Source organism: Passer domesticus, chromosome 2 (assembly GCF_036417665.1).
Source record: "Passer domesticus isolate bPasDom1 chromosome 2, bPasDom1.hap1, whole genome shotgun sequence".
NCBI lineage: Eukaryota > Metazoa > Chordata > Aves > Passeriformes > Passeridae > Passer > Passer domesticus.
In genome coordinates this window covers 41,396,184-41,419,825 of record NC_087475.1, presented here as the reverse complement: position 1 = coordinate 41,419,825, position 23,642 = coordinate 41,396,184, and the positions used below count along the sequence as shown (strand labels likewise).

Sequence of the window (23,642 nt, the reverse complement as noted above, 5' to 3'; positions counted from 1 at the left end):
TCTAAAAGCTGTTATCACTGGGATGACCATTCCCTGATACAGGTGATGTCAGCCCGATTTCCCTGAAGACTGACGCGTGCATCACAAAACTCCAACCCACTTCCACCATGCCTAACAAGGAACTCGGGTACCTGGACAGTAAGCAGGTAGAGGAGCACAGAGACAGGAAATGTCTTCTTATCCTGCTGATGCTTTCATCTGAGGTGTGGGCAGAATGGTGAGGACACACACAAACCTGCAGTACCGAAATACTCGGCATCGCACCTTCTCTCTGAGTTAAGGTCTCACCGTTCTTCCAGTCTCCCACTTTTCACAGCTCCTTTTTTGAAACAAATAAATTATTTATTTGCACACAGGTTGCATGAAAATTGAATAACAGAGCAATATTTTAAAGCAGTTTATCAATTTTTACTACTCTCCGGTGAAGGTCAAGGCTAATATTTGTAAACATTTTTCATAAGTTCCAACATAGGAAGTATATCTGTAAGAATAACTTAAATCTTATCTTCCATGCAAATCCTCCAATGAAGACTTAAAAAAATAGGAAAATGGGGAGAAAAAGTCCATGCAACATCATACTAGAATACACTCCAAATTTTTGCTTCATATTTTATTAATCAGGAGTACTTTTATGATTTGACATGAGGCAATTCTAGGTTTACATCCTAATACAGGAAGATAAAAGTCTTTAACCCATGTTGTCTACAGGTCTGGTGGCAGAATTATTATGTTGAAGTCATCACTCCAGATGCCAGAAATCTAATGTGTTACCAACCAAACAAAAATAAAAGGGAAAGATTAAAAAAAAAAAAGCACCATAAATAATCTTCTGTAGGAATATTGAAAGTGTTTTGAAGCAACAGTTCATTCCTTACTCAGAAAGCTGGAGGCTGCAAAGGTCTCCTAGATTGCCATAGTAACTAAAAGAATAATTTAAATCTGCCTTTTAGAGGGTTGTAAATAATGCAAGTGTAATATCAGTCACTGCTCATTGCCATTTCACGTGCTTCAGAAGACAATTTGAAGACTGTAGTATCACCATTCCTCTCATAAGGAATTCCAACATAATAAAATGCTGTGTCCAAATCTCTCCCTTTCTCTGCTGGTTTTTTTCTGGATCTGATGAGAAATGGGAACTTGTACAACAGGCTTCATTTCCATGTCTCTTTGGGAACCTGAAATGATTGTAAATATCTGCTTCTCTATTTGTCCAAAAAAACATCATCCTAAAATACTAAGAATATGAATCAGACTCTCTCTCTATGTGTGTATGTACTGAATGTTGAAGGATCTTCTGGAAGCATTACAGTGCTAGTACACAGCTGCAAACTGTGTGTGAAGGTCTTCTGCACTGTCTGCAAGAGTAGGAGCACATAACTAAATGGATGCTGCTTTCAATATTATTAAAATATTACTAGAGTAAATATTTTAGGTGGGGATTTAAACACACAGATGAAATAGCACTGATGATCTTGTTCAGATTGCTATGGGGGAAAAGGGATATAAAATTCTGATCCTGAGTGCTGGAATGAAAAATATAGCAGGCCAAGAAATTCCCGAAGAAATACAAAGATAACCTTTTTTGTGATGCAGAAAGTAAATACTTTTGACTCCCTTTGACTGCAATCAGGTGGTTCTGTATCATCTGGGTCAACTTCCCATTGTCATGGTAATCATGTAAGAATGAGAAAAATGCCTTCTGAAAACAAGATGAAAATCATTAGCAAATTGAGTAAAATGTGCTTAGAAATTATTTCTTTAGCAAACAACCTATACACATTTTTGTCTCATTTAACTACAAGGGTGGCCCTCTTCAGATACAGGAAAGGGACAAAACCAGTATTTATCCTTAAGACAGCCCAGCGTGTATGAAGATCTGGACAAAACTGATTTCTTTCCAGAGCCTCGGTCACTCACATTAATCTTTCCCCTGGAGAATTCATGTTTTCTCAAATCCCTCATTGTATCTGTGCTTTCTGGCTCTGGCTTAGTATATTGCTTGTTAGCTTCTTTGCAGGCCTAGAAATAAAGTCCTCCTTTTGCTTAGACCTCTCTTGAGCCCAGGCAGCCCGATGCACCGAGAATATATACCTGTGGTGTGTGTGCCAAGGCTGTTTGGACATGAGCCAGACAGCTTCTATGTCTTGTCCTCAAGGGAAATGTGCCATTGCTGCCTTTTCTTCCTGACATGCGAGGCACCATCTCAGGAAACCTATATCTAAGATAGAAAGCCAGTAATATTTACCACTAGTATTTGCTGTATTTATTGCAGGCTCAATGGGACCAAGTAGGAAAATCCTTTAGTATAGACATGTGCATCCATATCAAAAGACAAGGAAGAAAAAGGATGGTGTGACAGACAATCTTTTCATATATATTCAGTACAAAGAAGAAACTTGTGTGGAGATTATTAAGGAACAAGTCTTTGTAATGCAGTATTGCTAGGAAGTGAGTACAAACTCTATGATGGTTCAGGCAGGGAGAGTACAGAAGAAGTCAAATGGTATAGCATTGGTATTAGACCCTATTAAAATAGACAAGAACAATGTAGGTGGGCTTAGAAGCCTTCGAAGAAAATACACATAGTTCTAATCAATAACACAAACAAGAGGATTCACTTTAATTTCTAACTAAATAGCATTGTCTTAAATGACTATAATCCTTAGCCTACTAAACTTTACTCTAACATTATATTTAATTCATAGCACTTGCTTTGCACTTTGAGGAGGTAAAGTGCTGTGAAGTATTGATCATGCAGCAAAAAGATGACATTGAGTATTTAAAAAGACAGTGATAGTTTTCCTTGGGAGTAAAAAAGTATCAGTATTTGTTTCGGCAATGAGAAAATGAAGCCCAAAACTCTGATTTTCCCCAAGTTAGTAATTCCATGTAATCCTCAGTTTCCCAAATACTGAAAGATCAGTAACAGAAAGAGTTCTGTAACAGCCCCCTCAATTCATACAGAGTACTTTCTTTTATTATGCAGTGATTTAGTATCCATTTTCCCTAACTCATTTTTCCTGTGGTGCCACTCTTATTTTGTATTATAATTCCAGTGGGTTGAATTTGCTTTCGGAGATCTCAAGTGCCACAACAATGGGACATTTTCTAATGGTTGGTAAAACAACACAATAAGAAGGGCTAAATTCTGATGACCTTTGTTATTACTTAGAATTCACGTGGTTGCAAATTTTAACTGCAGCTAAATTTTAGCTGCAGTTTTAAATCCAATGAGAACTTACAGTAATATTCTTATATAATTCCAACCCTACCTAGCTCCCTTAAGATATGTTGCTCTATAAAATAAACATTCCTTTAAAGATGTGTAATTTATTAATAAGATTAAGTCAAATGAATTTATATTGTGTATTTTGTATTATATTAAGATAATATAGCCACAATAGTATCTAAGATAATATAACCACAACTCAGCTTGCCATGGTGAAGTACCATGTTTCCAAAACGCTTCTAGGAGAAACATATTTCACAGCTGCATTTTTTTGTTTGTTTGTTTATTTGGGGGGTTTGGGTTTTTTTCTTTTCTTTTCTTTGTTGTTTGTTGGTTTGGGTTTTTTTCAATAAGGCTATTTTAAAAATTTTTAGCATGAACAGGATTATAACATAGGTAAGTAGAGAACTTCCGCTGCTAAGTTCCTTTGCATTATGTTGGTTAAAGAAAAAGGACACTCAACAAAACATATGAGAGAAGAGCCAAAGATAAAATGCTCTTCAGATTTGTAAAACAAAGTACAGAAGGACAATTAAGTGTCAGGGCATACATTCAACATACTTAAGGTACTGTTTGTACCCTACATGCTGTAAATTTGGACCAGACTAGCCAAATCACAATTAGAAATAGGACATTGCCAAATCAGATTTTTATTCCATATGTAACATCTGTACAAGATGTGAAATCAAGTACAAGATTTCCCTGTTTATTGACACATCCTCTATAAGTTAACCCAGAGATGTGCTGCTTCTTCACAGTGCAATGTTGAATTCATCCACATGAAAGCATTTATATGAATTGTACTTTAGTGGTGAATTATGGAGATGTGAAAGCATGTATCACTTTCCCATCTGCTGCTTCACTTTGTATTGCTCTATTGATTTGGAAATAAAAACTCTTCTGGTGCTGCTCAAATAGTTGCTTAGTTCCAGTTCCGTGTTCTGCCAGGATCACCCAATGTGATTGTCTCATCTGCAGCTCCTAGCTGGTCACTATAAGCCTTTTCTCTGTGATTGCAGGTAGACTTTTAATATTCAATTCAGATGATAATTGGAACTGGGGCACTCAAAATCACCTGGCTGCGAGTCTGCTTCATTGCAGTTGGGAAATTTCTGCTTTATATTATTTTGTTTTATTTTATTGGATTAAAACATTTAAATGGGTTAGCTGCGTCTTGTTTTCAACAGTCATTTTTCATGTCAGAATTTACATTACTTACTTCATTAAGTCAGGTCATGAGGTTATGCAGGGCAGAAAATTAGAAGACCTAGAGCCCAACTAGAACTTAATCTGGTTACTGCCACAAAAGATAATAGAAAATGTTTCTATAAATGCATTAGCAACAAAAGGAGGGCTAAGGAGAATCTCCATTCTTTATTGGATGTGAAGGGAAACATAGTGACTAAGGATGAGGAAAAGCCTGAGGTACTTAATGCTTTTTTTGCCTCAGTCTTTAGTAGTAAGACCAGTTGTCCTCTGGGCACCCCCCAGCCCTCTGAGCTGGAAGATGAGAAGAATGAAGTCCCCATAAGCCAAGGGAAAATGGTCAATGGCATGCTATACCACTTAGAGACACAGAGTCTATGGCCACAATGCCACACACCCCAGGGTGTCAAGGGAATTGTCAGAAGTGCTCACTGATCCTCTTCCCATCCTGTATCATCAGTCCTGACTAGCTGGAGAGGTTTCAGTTGACTGCAGGCTAAACAGTGTGACACCCAGCTGTAAGAAAGGTTGGAAGGAGGAGCCAGGGAACTACAGACCTGCCAGCATGACCTGGATATTGGGGAAGGTCATGGGGCAGACCATGCTGAGTACCATGGGCTGCATGCAGCCTGCGTGGGGCAGCCAAGGGACCAGGCCCAGCCAGCATGTGTTCATGAAGGGTAGGTCATCCTTGACCAGCCTGATCTCACCCTGTGACAAGGTGATCCATCTGGTGGGTAAGAGAAAGGCTGTGGATATTGTTTGCCTGTGCTCTAGTAAAGCCTTTGACACTGCTTCCCACAGCATTCTCCTGGGAAAAAAACTACTGCTCATGACTTAGGTGCAGTGATAATCCCTCTGTACCCAGCACCAGTGAGACCACACATGTAATTCTGTGTTCAGTTTTGAGCCCCTCACTAGAAACAGACATTGAGGGGCTGGAGTGTGTCCAGAGAAGGGGAATGAAGCTGGTGAAGGGTCTAGAGCACAAGTCCTGTGAGGAGCAGCTGAGGGAGCTGGGATTCTTCAGCTGGAAAAAAGGAGGTTCAGGGGAGACCTTATCACATTCTGCAACCACCTGAAAGGAGGGAGTAGCCTGGTTGGGGTTGTTCTCCCAGGAAATCAGCAACAGGACAAGATGAAATGTGTGACCTCAAGGTGTGCCAGGGGAGGTTTAGATTGGATATTAAAAATCCCTTCATGGAAAGGCTTGTTGAGCGTTGGAACAGGCTGCCCATGGGAATGGTTGAGTCACCATCCCTGCTGGTATTTAAAAGACTGTAGATATGATGCTCAGGTTCGTGGTTTATTGGTGGACTTGGAAGTGTTGGGTTAACAGGTGAACTTAAGGATCTTAAAGGTCTCTTTGAAACCTAAACGATTCTATGATTATGTTGGTTTTGTACCTTCTTGCTTCCAGAAACTCTCACTTGTTTTTTCACACCATAACTGAGGCTCTGGTAGATGGGAGGGCACCTATGCTTGTCAATGCATTGCATGTAGAAGGAAATTAATCATTTAAACTTTATTCATTTGCAGAAGTACTGTATAGGTAAAAAATTCTGACATAATTCCTGTGAAGTTATGCTAGTAGCTCTAGGGATCTGTTACGTATTCATTGAGCATATCCCTATAAGAGTAATTTGCAAATTTTTAAAAATTGCTATAGTTTATAAGGCACTGGATATCGGGATTCATTCTCTAGTTCAAATGATAAATTATAAAAATATTTGCCTATTTTTCCTGGATAAATTTAAAATCAAAGTTCTTAAACAGCTATTATTCTTAGATATTTAATAGGAGAAATGCTGAAAAATGTAAACTAAATTGAAGAATAAATCTCTAATACAGAAAAAAAAAAAAACCAAACCTACAAAAAGCCCCATAAAACAAACATGTGTTCTTAAATTAATCTCTGTTCAGCAAACCATTTAAACATACCAAGGCTCCACTGGAACTTCAAGACATACTTAAGTGGTCTGAGAAATAGCGATAAACTTAAACAAATCCTTAAAGTTAAGTGCTTTGTTGAAACAGAATTCAGTGTTGCAATTCCCAGCCTGTAAATTATTAAATAGATGTAGGTGAAACTGTAAAGTATGAACTGTGGCAACCTTTCTAATAGGTCTAAGAAAACTTCTCTGGCAAGGACTAACAATATTTAAAAATATGAGAGCTGTCATTTAAAAAAGTTAAATGGTTTGATTACATTTAGGTCCAAAAATGGTATTTTAAAAAGGCATGTGGTGAAATAGACACACAATGAAGTGTTGTATAAAAATAAAATAATATTATTTTAAAAATACAACTTCTTCTGCCATTTTATACAGCATCATGGACAATATATCTGATTTCTTGATGCTCTGAATTTAGGTGAATGTGCCCTGGGTGTAAGTCCTATTTTAATGCACACCTGATTGGATTATTGCTGTTGTCTCTACTGGCCTTAAAAAGCTAAAGGGTAAAGAACACCTGAAATATGTTCTCCTATATATGAGTTGTCAAAACATTTGAATCTCAGCAAATGACAATATGTTTTATGCTAAAGCTTATGATTTACATATAAAGCACTTAGATGGAAAATAAATACAATTGGTTAATTCTAACCAGGGAATGTTTGCTGGATAGTTTGCTTGGGAAAAACAAATAAAAATACAAAAACAAAAAACCAAGCAAAACAAAACAACAACAACAAACACAGAAAAAGAAACTCAAAAGTGATGACATTTAAGGAGAAGGATTATTTTCTTTTTAAATCTTCTTAATGCAGTATCCTTCCTCCCAAAGGGAATGAGTCATTACAAGACCTTCTCTTGACAAAGTATAGTTAATTGTCACTCTAAAAATTACCCTGTTGTTTATGTATTTCTCATTAGAATCTGATTACACTCCATTTGCCTAAACAGGCAATGGTAGCAACCAATATTCATCTGTGAAACTCTAAAAGAGCTAATTACCCAAAGCTTAGACTAATTGCCAGCATAAAGGACAGAGAACAGGGCTTTGAAGTAGAAAGCGTTAAGAGAAACTGCCAGTCGTTCAAAGATAGCCACTTGGATATGTAGATCGACAAGATTTCATTAGCATGTAAAGCTTTTACTGGGCAGAAAGCCACCCTGGTTAAAAAATTAAATGAGGAAATGAGAAAATAGAAAATCAATTTGTAAAGACTCAGGTGGGGAAACAAAGTAATTAATGACAGGGATTAAAAGTAGCAAGAAAAGAAAAAGTTACTTGCTGGAGTAGTAGCAGGCAACTGGATTAAATGCAGTAAAAAGGGCACTTTACATAAATATTAGGAGGAAAAGCAAGGAAGAATCTTACCTCAAGTACACATGAAATACGATAGGTAAGCAATACAACAGTTTTCTGGTATTTCGAACAAAGGAATTATGTAGCCATGTGAGACAGAGTGAGAAAAAAAATCACCTTTTAAGAAAGCTAGCAGGCCAAGTTCTGCTGAAATTAAACTTCCAGAACCTGTCTTCAGCTGCTAATAAGGCATTTTCCTAGGTCATGGGTAATTCCAGGAGAATATTGTTAAAGTTGCATCAGATTTGAAAACTTTGAAAGGACTTGTTGATAACTAACAGTGTTATTCTTAACCACAGGAAGAGATTGCTAATTTTGGAACTTATTAGCAAAAATTAGAGGTCAAAATACAATTAAGATCTGTCAACACAGCACCCAAGAAAGTAGTTACTATAGTTCTGCTGGGGAGTTTGTGTCTGTGTTTCCTCCTTTGAAAACTGTGTGATTCCAAGTGCTGCAGACAACTGTGTTCACATGACAGCCATTGATCCCTTCAAAGCTTCCCAGTCAATACAGCAATAACACTTTGATTTAAAAGAAGTTCCATTATACGAAATTAACATTACACAGATTAAAAACTGACTCGCTGTTTGATCTCCAGATGTTATTGTTAATGAAAAGACATAAACAAAAGAGGCTATTGTAATGATTTTCCCCCCAGAAAATTATTTTTGTGCTTAATACTTTTATCAATGATCTAGACAACATAAAATATTATGGCAAAGTTTGCAGATGGTAGTAAATACTGCAAAGCACGTACTGCTTTTGCCAGTGAGTCTGAATCATCTCATTGAGAGCCACAATCCAACAAAAAAAAAAGTCAAATTAAAAGGCCAAATACAATGAAGTACACGTGGGATCTGGCAACATTAGCTGTGTGTACAGAGTAGGAAACTTGGGATCAGAAAATTCCACCATGTTATGTACACAGAAGTAAACTGCACAGGGCAAGAGCACAGGCTCAGCACCGGCAGTCTGCTTTCCTCTGCACTGTTTAATAACTACCTGCCACATGGTACCATTGTATGACACACCTTCAGACAATACTGAGCATGCAAACTCACACCGCCATGTTCTGAGACCAGGGAATAACTGTGCATACTAGGCAGAACAAATGTGGCCAGCTTTAAGGGGCGCAGAAGAAAGTTTAGCCATGGGCATGAAACACAAAGTGTGACTTGATCACAGGGTCAAGTTAGAAGAGTTAGAGTGAGAGAAAAGTCATGTGTAGGTAGTATGGAGATGTCCCTCTGCAGTCCTGTTGGAGGACATGAACACTGTATTGCCCTGACCATGTTAATTTCATTTACAGCTCTTCGTTAAAACAATGAATGTATTAAAATCTTGTATGTCTGGGCTTCAGCTGGTTGGCTGTCACAGTATGGAAAGACTTCTTTCTGCTGCACAATAGCCCAATTGTACTTTGTGGGTAGAGGGTTACTCTGACACACTAGAAATGAGCTAGAATATTGGTGGGAAGCACTTATTTTCTGCAATTATATGGAGAAACTTTCTTCTCAGATACTTGTCTTCTACAGCTTTTTCTCCCAGTGAATGAAGTGGCAAAGAATTCAATCAATCTATAAATGGGAAATAATTTGCTTCCAAGTAAGGATTATTCTGTCATCCTTTGAAGAACAGGGCAATGGTTTTCTCTTAGGATCATCTGGCAATATGGCACCACTACAGATTAAAGAAGAAGCCAGCCCCACCAGGCCTTTGGTCATCTTCAGCTTCTCCATTTCTTTGAGCACAGCATGCAAAGCTCAGTCTGCTGTGGGGTAAGACAGCTTCTGCTGTGATTGCTGAAGATGAGAAAAATGTCACTGGGCTGGGTCTCTGTGGCTGTGCCTTGACAAAATTTAACAGCACATGGCACATGGTATATCTGTAATCTATTGATTCAATATGGTCTTGAGTCCTGAAATAATGAAAGACTGCAAAACTTCCTAATAAATGTATCGTGAATGTATTTGAAGTGTTATTTCCCAAGAGCACCCTGAACAGATGGGGCAGATGCTGCAATTGTCATAGGAACAAATTAAATGTTGCATACATGGAAAAAAAGACATTGCAAAACTTGTGCAGAAGCAGCAGCTTGCATACTTTGTTTCTTTGGATAATGGCATTGCACAAACTTTGGGTGAGTTGTTTAGGTAATCTTTTGCTCCAGCATTTAATAATAAAATATTTATACAATTAACTTGCATGAGTTCATGCTTTCTCCTTACTGTTAAAAAAAATAGGGAAAATATGGACCTAGCTATGAATTCTACTGGCCTCTGTATGTACATATATTGGTGCCCACACAGAGGAAAACTTGATACTCAGCTGAATTTTTCTATGCTTTAAAAAAATGACATAGGCTTGAACTGGCTTGATGGCCTTTGAAACAGCAAATTAATCTTAACTTGTGGAGACAGGCATAATGTCAGTGAAACCATGCCAACTTTCCCTTCCTGCAGTACATGAATACATAGATAGAAAAAAAAAAGAGTAATTTGTAAAGTTTCTTCTTACTGGTAGCCTTGAAAATAAAGGGGCAAGGAGAATTCATATCTGAATCTAGGAATTTGCCATGGTCTGAAACTGACTGTTGGATTTTCTTGGTAGCCATTTGTATATAAAAGCAAGTAAAACCACAGATTATGCCGGTATGGACTCAAGTTATTTCACTCCATACATCCTTCCCTAGTAGGAAATTCCCAAACTGATTTTAGGCTAGAGAGAAAGGCGCTGCACGGCACAGAGATGGCGTATGCCAGGTTTCTAGTGACACATAAATTCCAACAAATTCCTGGAATCCCAGTGTTTGAAATTCACGTGCGGAGACACATGAGGGCACTACTGGGCGGGGGATGGCTGTGGGTGGAAAATGGACGTGTGCTGGCTCCTTCCGTGGGCTAGCTCGTGGGACTCTCCTGGATTCCATGGCTAGTGGGCAGCTCCAGGGCAAGCCCCCTGGTGCAGCAGGGAAGGCGAGACTGGAGCTTAGAAACGCGGATCTTGTGTTCTGTTAAAAGATTTGACAGATAAGCTGACAAGTTTCAGCAAAATACAGCATAATTTCTAAATATCATTTTATAATTTTAAAAAATATGAATAGTTCTACTCAAACATCTTGTTTAAGTGGTAAAAACCCTTTAGTCCTTGTGGTACGTTTGTAGTAAAAATTAATAATACAAATAATACAAATACAAAAATTAATAATACAAAAAAATCCCTGCAAATATTAAATAGTTAATGGTATTTAACTTTGTCTTGTCTTCTCATCAGTTTTCTAGGCTGCACCTTTCCAAGTAGGATAATATTGACTAAGCCTCATTAAGCTGATTGAGAAATAATCTTTTAAAGAAAAATGCAAAATTAATGATCCATACTGCAAGATCAATAAGCCACTTCAGAATGTACATTGATAAACTATTGCTACTAAAAAATGCTCTCAATTTTGTATGTAAAATGAACAAGATGGGGGCAAGTGCTGGCTAGGCACTTAGGAAGGCATGAAATCCTTACAGGGAAGAGTTGGTGAAGAAAGGGTGCTCTTGGCACTGACCCACTACTCAATGAGTCAGCATGAAATTGCCATTGCAACAAAAACAAATCACATTGAGGGATTTATTGGCAAAAATTCAATATATAAGTCACCATTAATTATTCTACTTTCTTCATTACTTCTGAGGCTTGGCTGGTCTACAGTGTCCTATTGTGGATGTTTCATTCCAATGACTGGAGGAGAGCAACAAGAATGATACAAGTTTGAGAAAATGTGGCAATTTGGATCAAAAAGTAAAATCAGAAGGGAAACTATAACTCATTATAGCTTTAGATGTATATGTAAAAGATTGCCATAAATAGGATAACATCAGTCATCCTCCACAGTCAAAAGAGGAAGACAGAATTTAATAATCAGGTTAATTTGCAGAAAGAGGGGCTTGTTCAAAGCCAGTTGATTGGCACATCAAGTTGCCTGAAGAGAATAGGCACCTCATGGATGGTTTTTAAAAGCACGGTAAAAACCTGTGTTGGATTTGGCCTGAAATATATTCAATTCTTCTTCTGGGCATAGATGCTTAATAGAAGGCCTCAGGAGATCCTGTGTTTTATGGCATCAGCTGTGCACTAAACTCTCATTGATGGAACTTCCTGTTGAGGCTTTTTGCATATTTAACAACTTCTTTAGTTCTGCTTTCTCTCATTTAATGAAGATTAATAACAATGTGCCAGAGGAAAAAAAATGTTACAATCTCATTTATTTTCTTTCACAAAATTGCCATTCACCAAGATCAAAATCATACAAAAGGAGGGAAGGAATAGAGATGTTGCTGCTTCTGGTCACCTAGGGGCTACCATATTCAGCACTGGGTTATGCTGGAGCAGCAGCAGAGTTTTAAATTTTATTTTCCACCCTTTTCAAAGCCATTGTCTCCTCCTAAAAACTGGGGGAGGGTGCTTACTGTACCTGGTGGCATCCTCAGCTAGGCTCTAGCTCAGCTTTGTGTTTATTTATTCTATTTCCCTTTCAAAGTAGAACAATATTACCATAATTTCATTGGGTATATTCAAACGTATTTAAGCATGGGGTCGCCTTGAACAGACTGGTTAGAACTGTTTTCCAATTAGCCTTCAAATAATAATTTGTCATTCTGGTCATTACTTAAATAAAGAAAAAAATTTAAAACCCCCAGATTTTTCTTTTTGCCTCTTTTTCTCAGCCTCCTAACACCAAAAGGATGTGGCTAAGTTGAAAGGGTTACTTTTCTTCTCAAAATGTAACAAATTTTTCTGTAGCAGTTCAGTTACTGATCCTTGTGAAAGACTTCAGGGACAGTCTAAAGGAATTTAGTTGAAATTGAAGCGCAGCTGCTTTCTGATTTATTTCCTGCTCCACCACCCTTACATTGGGATGCTGCAGCGGTTAAGGTCCATCGAGGATGGGGCAGCTGTGGCCTCACCCCTGGATGCTGCCTGGCTTTCTGGAGACCCTGTTCGGGGACCTGAGCTGCCTGGAAAGGAGCTGTGGGGTTTGCCAGACGAGGCTGCAGCCCTGCCAGCACTCAGGGCAGGGCTCGCTGCGGGCCAGGGGCCGCTGGGGCCGCCCGGCCGGAGTGGGCAGTGCTCCGACAGCTCCGCTGAACCACCGCACCTCCAGCTTCACCTGGCGCAGGTGGAGGCAAACCGGGAATCTCTGCAGCTGCCCTTCTTTCTGGATGGGGAATATTCCATGGTTTTTAGGGAAAGGCGCCAACCTTTGCTCCAGGGACAGCGGCCTGTGGGGAACGGGGGCAGAGGGGTACCGGGGCCCTGCGCTGGCTGCTGCGGGCGAGGGGAGGAGAGCCCATTTTGCCTGTGAACGACACTTCACAGAACAGAAACTGCTCACGAATTCGGGTCAAAATGCGGGAAGAATGAGCCCCGGAAGCCAAGCCACGCGTTTGTTTCCTCCAGAAAATCGTCCACGGTAGCGGGTGACACGCCATAGCTCCAGCAGTCAAAAGGAAGCCGAACAACACGACGCAAACCCAGGATTTTGGCCGCTCTGCAGCACCGCCCGCCCGCCGCTGCCCCCGTTGTTCTGCGGAGGAAACGCTCCGGCCGGGCTCCAGGCAAAGCACCGCGGCCCGGCCCGCACCCCCGCCGGAGCCCCGGCCCCGCGCTGCCGCGGCCCCTTCCCCGGCCCCGGCCCCGGCCCCGGCCGGACGGCGCGGGCTGCGGCGGGCGGGCCCGGCCCCGGGGCGGTGCGAGCGGCGCTCGGCCCCGGCAGGGAGGGGCCGGACCGCCCCTACGCGAGGAGCCGCCGCCGTCGCGGTCGCGGCGGGAGAGGTGACAAGCCGCCGCTGTGCGGAGCCGCCTCCGCCCGGCTGGGAGAAGCGGGTGAAGCCCCGCTCCGCTCCGAGGTAAGGCAGCCGCCCGCGCCGCCGCCAGTCCTCCCCGCGCCGCCGCCAGCCCACCCCCGCTGCGGGGCCACGGCGCGGGGACAGCCCGTGTCCTCTCGCCGCGGGGCCGGGCCGCGCGGGGACGCGGCGGGTGCGCGGCGGCGGCGGGACCGGGGCTGGCCCGCGCCCCGGGGAGGAGTCGCGGCAGCGCTGCCGCCGGCCCCGGGGAGCCTGGCGGCCGCGGCGGCCCGCGGCGCCTCCCTGCGCGGGGGGCTGCCGCCGCTTTGCCGCCCGTCCCGCCGCACCTGGAGCCGCCGTCCCCCCCGCTGCCGCCGCCGAGGGTGAGCGCCCCGAGCCCCGCGCCCGTCCGGGTGCCCGCTGCCCCCGCCGCTCGCCTCCCCTTGGCTTCTCTGGGGAAGCCGCCGCGGCGTGGGACGGGGCGAGAGGCGGCGGGCGCTGCTGCCGGGCCGTCGCGTCTGGTTCAGCGGTGATTTATGGTTTTGTTAACTCAGCATTTGGCACGGCGTGCGAGCGGGGAGAGCGGCGAGCGGGAGTCATAACTTTGTGTTACTTCTGGAACGGAAAGGGAAAGGGCCCCGTGGGGCCGTGGCCGCCCCAGCGGCTTCCTCCAAATCCTCCCTCCCCGCTCCATGCCCGCCCGCTTCATCCCCGCGCCGGGGGCTCGCTGCAGCCAGCAGGGAATAGCGCTGGGCAGGTTCCTGGGGGGGGGGGGGGGCACGACACGGGACTGCCACCCGTGAAGGTGAGTGTGACAGAGGGGGAAAAACTGTCAGAAATCAAATGTTTTTCTTACTCCTGGTTTTGTGTGGATACCCTATATACTTATTCCTTGTACGTACATATGTAGTTGTCTGCATGTGCACAGCATATGCACACGTATTTTTTGAACTATGAGAACATTGCCTATAGGCTTCTGTTTCCAGATGTTTTGTTTTCTGTTTCTTTTGGGCATATTTACATTTCCGCTGGGAGGGAAACAGACAGCAGTAATGTGGCTGAATATGTATTTGAGCAGTAGCAAGGAATAACTTGTGTGCCTTTAATTCAGCTGCAGAGGATATCCATGTGGGATTAATATACTTAAGTGATCGTGTCACACTGACGTATCTTGTTCAGACTTGTAGATTTTTAAAGCAGTGTGGACTTGTAGGTAGTAGCGGAAGTGTAATTAATTTTAAACATGTGACTTGGCCTAGTACTTATGATTTTAACGTGGTATTCGTACCTTGGTAAATATGCATAGATTTAGCCATCTGTCCTCTATTTTCACTTCATGTGTGCACGTACCACGCTGTGCAAATGAAAAAGGTACCTGCGGTAAGCTTTAGGGCTAAATACATATTTCAACTCTTCTGGGAAATGCTCTAAAGTTACTTTCAAGGACTAGTGGAAAGCGTCTTTCATACAGTTTCTGAGTATATTTCAAGTTAAAAAAATAGTTGGTCCGGCATCAATTATGTCAGTTTGTAGCTTGTATTTGGCACTGATACTATTTGCATTCATCAAGTACAGTTGATACTAATGCTGGAAGGGATGTAGTTTTTCCCACTGTGGACAAGGCCCTTTTGTGCACTGTAAACCTCATGTTTTTAGAGGATGCATGAACCCCTGGGCAGAGCCAGCCCTGCGCTTTCTCTCTCCGGTGATAAGGTGGTGGTGGGGTGCCAGCTCCAGTGGGTCTCGTTGGAGATCATAGCAGCAGAACTTCTGCCACAGGCTGGAGCTCTCAGTCGGGGCACGCCAGTCTTCAGCACTTGCCATAGTTGCAAGCATATGCTATGGCTTATCTCCATGTCAGTGAAATTTGGAATAGCAGTGGGCCACCCTGGTGATTTGTACAGCATGGGTGTCTGTCTGTCCATGCAAGGTAAGCTGCAGGATGGTGCCTGTTTCCTGCAGCTGAAGAGATGGGCTGTTTTGTTGTGGTATCCCTGCCATCACCACAGGAGTGGTACCTATCTGCATTGTTCACATAGGTGGGTGGATGATATAACACGGGTCACTTGAACATATCTTCTCCTCTGAAACGTACCTCCTCTGTTATTTATGGCCCTTGCTCTGAAGAAATAGCCTGGGTTTAGTCAACAGCAGCCCTGCCAAGATCTCTAATCTTTGGAATTGGTATGTTTGGGATTGTGATGCTGAAATCTTCATCTGAGCATCATTTTCTTAAATTTGGCTTTTATAGAATAACAGTTGTCATAAGAAGATTAAAAATAAAGTCTACTTGCTGCTAACACTTGGTGGGTGAAATTTTCATCTCTTATACTCCAGATGCTCTGCAGTTTCTCTGCTGGTTGCAGTCTCTAGAATTGTACTGTGCAGTACTAAATGCTTTTTCTCCTAGGGTTTCTTAAACTTAATACCAACCATAGCAAAGTAGTACATGAATCCTGCCACCAATGGCATGTGACTGCCATTTGGGGAACCTTCTTAGTTTTGCTTTTCCTTGGGTTAAAAGCTTGGTTACAAAGCACTGGGAAAAGTTCTGTTAACTTTTTGTCCTGATTTATGGGAGGAAGAAAGAAAAAGTGTATTAAATTGGTATTCCCATTGCTGCCTGATGGTGTTAGATTTTTTGCATCCTCTGGGTAACTCTTGGAATCTCAGCAACACTATGTGATTATTCTACTCCTTATGCTGCCAAGTAGAATTATATAGCCTAATTTATTTAGATGTGGCATGTTCTCACTAAAAGTCATGCCGTGCTAGGTGAATAAACCGTTTTCTTGTTTATATTGCCTTCACTCCTCACTCCCCTTTTAATAGGCCCTCACAGGTCTTACTATAGTTCTGCTTGAACGTTTCTGAATTTTGTTGAATCTGGCAATAAAAATAGAAATAAAGAACTATGAATCACATTAAACTTGTTATCAAAGAAGGTATTTTCATGCTGTCAGTTACTCGGGTAGAAATCTCACTTCTCATGGCTCCAGCCAGTCCTACAATCACATTTACTGCTCTTCTATAAATTTTTTTCTGACAGTTTATTGTTAGCTCTCTGTGGCTGAAGTACTCAGGACAGATGTGAACATACTGCCTTCATCTTTGAAGAATTACAAAGTCATCTAATTGGCTTCCAGATCACACTGTATCTTTCTTCACAGCCCTCTATCATAATTCAGACTCTTCCATTCTACTTATTATTCCTTTCTAGATGTCTTTTAACAGTCGAATCTTTGCTGGATCACTTTTCCCCTGATGAATTATTATTTATTTTCTCAGAGGCACCTAAGAAATAAAATGACTGATGGATTATTCTTTTCCCCTCCCATTACCTTTCTTCAATATTCTCCCACGTTCATTTGCAAGTAGAGCTACTTAGAAAGTGTTCATTAAAATGTCATTGAAATGAAAGTCAATGCAGAGTGTTAATCAAAAATGCTTTTCAGTTTCAAGTTACTCATTTCTCATGAATAAACCTTCAAAAACAAAAACAATCTCTTTCTTTTCTACTGCTGATACTTTCTTTCCCTGTGTGTTTTGCTGTCTTGATCATTGTGGTTGGATTATTTGTGGTAAGTGCATTTGACACAATGGTTTGGCTTAGGGCTTGAGAGAAACACAGTATCAAAACACTCAACTAGCTTCAGAATAAAAACACATGGCTCAATCAACTACAGGTATGAAGAAAGAGTAGGCCTCTTCAAAAATCTTGAAGTGCTGAAGAACTCAACAGTTTATCTTGCCTTGCAGCTGCATGCCATGGTGTTGAGAACACGTTGGGTGACTGATGGACTGATGGCAGTGGTGACTGTCAGGGGCTGTTCCTCTGCAGAGCCCAAGGTAGCCCTGCTGCTGCCCAGGGCTGGGGCCTCAGGGAGCTCTAAGATAGCAGGTAGGATGCAGCCTGGAAGATGGGAGGATGATGGTGTCACGCCGTGTTCCTAGGGAAGGACATAACACATTCTGGAGTAATCGGATTTCCTAGATTGGAAGGCTTCATGGGGACATAGATGACTCTTTGCCTAGATAGAGATGAGACAGCAATGCTGTTATTGAGTAGTGTTTCAGTATGAAAGTATAATGTCAGTGTAAAGTCCAGAAATACTTCTGACCTATGACCAGCTGGGATCATGTATCTTAAAGCAACAAACCTAGGGTCTGTCTGTGGCTGCAAACTCTTGACAGGGCCTTCCTCTGGTCTGCACTGAATTCCAGGTTTAGGTTTAACTTCAGCTATTCCTCCTTGCTTGGATGGTGCTGCAGTTGTTTGTGCTGAATGTTAAATAGATCTGTTGTGTTTTCACATTGGCAGAATTTGAGACTGTTGCTGGCTAATTCACCTGGTGGTTTGACACTGATGTTAAAAAGTAGTGTATAGGGAATTGAGCTTTGTAGGTCTCTACAGGGGAAGGAAGAGGTGATGTGGAAGCACCTTTCTACTGCTGGCTTTTCTCCATTGCCCCTAGTTTATCTAGGAAGGACCCAAACTATATTTTTGTGGGCCCTTTTGAGGTATCCCCCCTGGTGAGAGGCAAATATTTCATGGCTGATGGTATCAAAAAGGACATCTGTGAGGCTGAGTTTATATCATCCCATACCTCCTCTGAAAAGAGATAATTTGAAATATGGGAAGATCCAGGTCCTTTCTCTAGTTTGATGTCCCTGGTCTGTACCATTGGACTTACTGAAGTGGGCCAATAGTTGGTTTTGCTGCTTATCTTTTTCAGGAATGGGAGATTTGGCACTAACCAGTGGGTGCTCTGAGCAGTATAGCCACAATGAGTTTCCTCAGCAGTAGTAGGTCTGCTACATTTTCAAGGAGGAAGAAGTTTTCCAAGTATATTTTTAATGATTTCAGACTGGAAGGAGCATGGTTGAATTTGTAGGTCTCAGAGAAAAAAAGACACCCTGTTTTAAGATGAGGTGATGCCTAAATGTGGTTGGCTTGACCTGTGTAAGCTGGCTGTTGGTGGATATGGGCGAGGCACGGTTTTGTTTCCTGAGAGGGCTTTCCAAGTGTGCACAAGGCCTTCTCAAAGGGGAGTATTTCCCTGCTGTGCAGTATGTCTGTATGGATGTCATAGGCCTTGAGCATGGAAATCCTTACCATAGGCTTTGATTATTCAGCATTTATTGGCCATTTCTTCATTTGAGTTTCTGTCCTATGCCTATGGTGAGATACTGATACATAACATCAAGGTGATTTTTTGGGTATGTTACTGGAGCAGTGTTTGTCAGGCTGTGGTTTTGATCGTTGGCTGATGTGTGGGTCTCTGAGCCCTCAGGCCCTTGCCCTGCTGCTGTTGATGAGATCTGCAAGATTTTGGAGTTTCTCAGTTCTTACTCTGTTTAGGCCTTCTCTGGTTTCTGGGAAGCTGGCCATGCTTTCACTTCCTGAATGAGGCAATGCTCTTTCCATAACTGCGTAGTGTTGTGATATCCATAATGTTCAACTTCTCTGTCAAGTGTTAGGTCAAAAATATGATCAGCTTTGCAGGTTGTTCCAGTGTGATCTGTGGAGGTGCCAAGAAGACTATGAGGAATTGGCTTTTCTTAAAAAAGCCAATAAGGTTTTTTAAGACAAGATTTGGGGGTTTTATCATGTTCAACCTTGTGTCAAAGTATCTGCTGAAATTCTCAAGCTTTGTAATTCTGGGACATTCTGCTACCTTCCATTGCATAATATTAATGCTAGCCTTCCTAAAGTTGTTTCTTTATTGTAATATTTGAGTGAATAAATTTTAGCTTTGGCTTTCCAGGTTAATGAAATCTAATAAAGATGCTTTAATATAAGCACCTTAGATTTCACATTTGCAGAACAGGTGAACAAAGTGCTTCTTGGTGTCTGCTTGTCTTGGACACTGTATTGTGAGGAACAGGGAAAAAAGACATGGGATTTATGTCTCATCTAGAGAGAGCTTTGGGTGATGCAATGCATGTCATGTATTTCACTCTCGGGATTGTGTGTTGCCTGTTGGCACTTAGAGGTAGGTCTTACATTACTCAATTCATTCACTTAATTTCATAATGCTTTGTGCTCTTTGCTTCCTGCTCGTAGTGGAGTGTATTTCTTCTGCTACTTGTAGCTACCAGAAAGTATCTCATTTCTCTGGTTCTTTCCCTCTAATTCCTTGGAAAACCCAGTCCAGTTTATACCTTGGCAGAAGAAGTGTGCCATCATTTGGATTGCTGGGTCCCACAAGAGAGGTGTGTGATTTGTCTTGGAGGCACAATCTGTTGAATCCTGGGAATGGTTAGACCTGGATATGCCTCCTATGGGAGCTGTGGTGAGTGTGGATAGGAAGGATGAGGGCAGAGTAAAGCTAAGATTAAGGCACATTCCATCAAAAGATGGTGTTGGTGGTTTCAGGCAGTCATTTTTTATTTTAAAATAACCTGTCCTTGCTGTTATGAGTTAAAGGAAGGGAGAAGAAAAATCTGTCCACTTCCTGGGCTGTAAAGGGGCCACTTGACTAATGGTGTGGCAATAACTGGAGGCCAGAGCTGGGTGGATCTCAATACTCCTCCCTCACAAAGCAGCAGAAGAGTTTGGTCATCTGAATTGTGGAGATGGCCCTGGGGCTGAAAGGAGGATTACTACAGCACTGTACTTGCTTTTTGGAAAGCTTACACCATTCTTTACAAATTTCAAAGATGACTGAAGTGTTTCTCCTTACATGGTATGAGCAGTTCCTAATCTGCTAGAGCTGGTTCCCACTGCTGCTGAGTCCCTGGTGGAGTCTGCTGCTGGAAACATACTGGGGTGGGGGAAAATGTCATTAGTGCAGAACTGTGCAGAAGGCTTTTAGGATTGAGATAATGAATTTTCTAAACAGGAAGAATAATTGAAACTGCTGTAGTTCCACTTTGCTTACTCCAGCAAGATTTTGTCAGCGGGTTCTTAGTTATTTGTTGATTTCTGCATAATAGACTGAAAAAGGAGCAGAATGAATGGATATCCATAAAGGTTAGATTTTTTGATTGACTTCCCCCCCCACACTTTTGTGGGTTTTTTTTTTTGTTGTTGTTTTTTTTAGTTGCCAGTACTCTTGAAGTTACATTGTCTCAAAAAAAAAAAATCTTTAGAGATGGCCATAACTGGAAACAGCTGGATAAAATTTGGGGGTTTTTAAAGGACCCATAAAGAACTCCTATAAAAAATAAGCACTGGTAACTTCATTTTTTATTGTTAGGTGGCTTGATTTTTGATACCTTTGTAAAATAGAAGTGCATTCAATATGCAAAATATCTGAGAGTACTGAAATAGAAAGGTCTGATATTCTGTGGACATTTCTGTACAGGTTGCAGAGCTTTTAACATATCCCTTCTGTCAGCAGTACAAAGAGGAATCAAAAGAAGCAAATGCAAAACATCTTGAGTAGTAGTCCCTTGTATATGTAGCCAGTAGTAGAGGGAAGAGAAAAGCAGAAGTCTTTCTAGTTCATCCAGTGTTAATTGAGCACATGGTCACAGATTTTGTCAAGGCAATACTTCTAGCTCACATGAAGTTTCATTGCCAGGTCTAGCTCCATTGAAAAGTTACTTTTATGACTAGGCGTCTAGGGTGAGGGAGCTGGGTTTATTTGCTTGGACGAAAAGTAGGCAAGGGACAGTCCTGTAGCTGTTACAGCTGTTGGAGGATGGTTATGAAAACAGTAGGGCCAAACTGTACTTAATAGTGCCAGGTGACACTAAGGGAGAGTGACAACCAATTGTTTCTTTGGAGATTCAGGTTGGATATTGGAAAAATCTTGTTACTAGGAGAGTAGTGCAGCACACCAGCAGGTCGTCCAGAGGAGCAAGTATCTGCTTTCTGAGCTTCTCACCAAGGCAAAGCAATGCTGACCCAGTCTGCTCTTGATGATAGTTTTCTTTTGAGGCAGAAGCTGGACTAGGTAAAAAAGCCCCTTTGGTTTCTTCACAATCCAAGTTTCTAGGAAAATTCCCCTCTGCCTTCTTTCTCAAATGAATAATTTTTTAGACAATTTTGGACTGAGCTGACCAGCTAGTGTGGGTTGCTTGGTGGTAAACTTACTTTCATGTCCTCGATACAGCTTTTTTAGTTCATACAGTAATGTTTCAGTGTACTATACCTAGATTAGTATTGTTGTTATTATTTATGGCCTGAGGACCAGCAGAATATTTTTGTCAAGAGGTTTCTTTTGTTCTTACCTGTCCCTGAAGGAAGGGACAGAACTCTTTGCTGGTTAATACAATCCTGCCCTAACAGGCAAACCTCTCCTCATGGGTCTGCTGAAGATAGCTTTGGGGGATGAGGTGTCATTACAGTTCCCAAAAGGGCAGGTGGTCTGCAGTGAAATTTAGTTTAAAATCTTAAGTTTATAAGACTATACACCCCACAGCAAAAGACCTATGCAATTTTCATCATTTATTTTTTCCCTACATTCCCCTTTCCTTAGTAGTACGACCTTTAAGTAAGCCAAAAGTAGCAGACAGGATATATTCTAACCTTATTGTGGCTCTACTAATATGTTAGTTGTTGTATTTTATCATTATTAGAACAGATATGAGGGGGAACAGCCAAATGAATGGTCTTGTCAATTTATAACACTTTTTTTTTGAGAGCAAGAGGAAAAGGAGAGTTGGAGAAAAATACAGAATGGGTAAAGTAGCTGTGTTAGAAAGCTGGATGCTATCCCTTTATAGACATTTCCCTACAAATAAACTCTCCGTTCCTTCTTTGGATCTCTGGTGAATGAAGTGCTGTATGCATTTTGATTTTTGAGGCATTTTTTTCTGTAATTTACTTCATTTTTCTGGTGGTGGGATTAAATATTGACATGTGCTACTTGAAACATGCCGTTTTCAGAGGTCATGCTGTTGGATGCCATTTTATCCCACACAGTGCTTCTGCTAGAGGACCTTGTTTCTTGCCCTGCATTACTCATACTTGTTTGTTTATTTTTTTCTATGTGAAAACAATTCTTGTTTCTCTTTGTGTTTACAGTTACTTATTTCTTGGTTTCTGCTACATGACATTTGGGAAAACTGAAGGTTCATGTTCATGTATCTAGTATTTTGTGGCAGAGTAATTAGGCAAAGATCCACATGTAATGTTTAAAAGCATTATACAACAGTGTTCCTGACACTTCACAGTAATCAGAAAACAAGCTGAAACAAAGCAACCTCTTTTGAGGTGCAAATGGAAATTTGGTGCAAAACTCATGACTGAATGCATCTAAGTCTAATGTTTAAAGAAAAGCCTGCCTAAGTGAACACAAACTCATAGACTTCACAAAACAGAGCTGCCTGTTAACCAAAAGACTAGTTGCTTGCCAACAGTTCACTTGGCATAGCTTTCTCCTACCTGTCATCCATACTTCACAGAAAGAAATAAAACCCTGCACTTACATACTCCAGGCCCTCTCTTCTTGCCAAAGTAATGCTTTTTTAATTATATAGAGTCCTCTGCTCTTACATGTGTGGGTTATTAATTGCTGTAAAAGGGTGAGGGATTGAAAGCTGCTCTTACTGATTTTAAAAAACAAAAATTATCCAATTGGCTTTCATTTTCTGTGAAGTTTCCTGGAGCCTATTTTCTCTGCTTACAGTGGAGATTGCTTGCTGATTTTGCTGCATGCCCCTGAGCATCTACCCTACAGACTCAGGCTGTTAAGAGACAGCTTGTAGAGAAATGGGAGGCAGCATCACCTCTTAAATTAGGTTGTTTTACACCTGTATTGCAGTAGTGTGCCAAAACAATACTGTAATTTTAATGAATTAGAAAGAGCAAGTTGAATTATTTTTGTGCTAATTGAAGATGGGAAAATTCAAAATGTAGCTCAGTTTCAGTAGCATTTTTTCCCTTTGGGTTTATAATGGATTAATAAAATAGAGCTTTTGATTTAAAGGATAATTAGAGAGTTAACATTACATCACTCATTTAAAGATGTATTATTTGAAGCCATTTCTTGAATTATATGCAGGATTTCAAATATATTTGAGGCTGATAACTGAATCTTCACAGATTTAAAAAATACTGGGTTTGCATGTAGAAAACTTACTTGGAATACATCTCTCATATAGTTACA

At 41.3% G+C, this 23,642-nt stretch overlaps 1 protein-coding gene across 2 annotated transcripts in view; it reads left to right on the top strand.

Annotated features, from left to right (window-relative positions):
• The first annotated feature begins 13,499 nt into the window (after positions 1 to 13,499).
• The window catches only part of MBNL2 (muscleblind like splicing regulator 2), a 106,206-nt gene continuing 96,063 nt past the window's right edge, over positions 13,500 to 23,642 (top strand). Inside the window, exon 1 of one of the 2 annotated variants that reach the window (XM_064408420.1) lies at positions 13,500 to 13,644. The gene's annotated coding sequence lies outside the window, so the exon portion shown is untranslated. Of the gene's footprint in view, positions 13,645 to 14,367; positions 14,387 to 23,642 lie in introns of those variants that run through there. The other variant, XM_064408421.1, reaches the window with a different exon arrangement.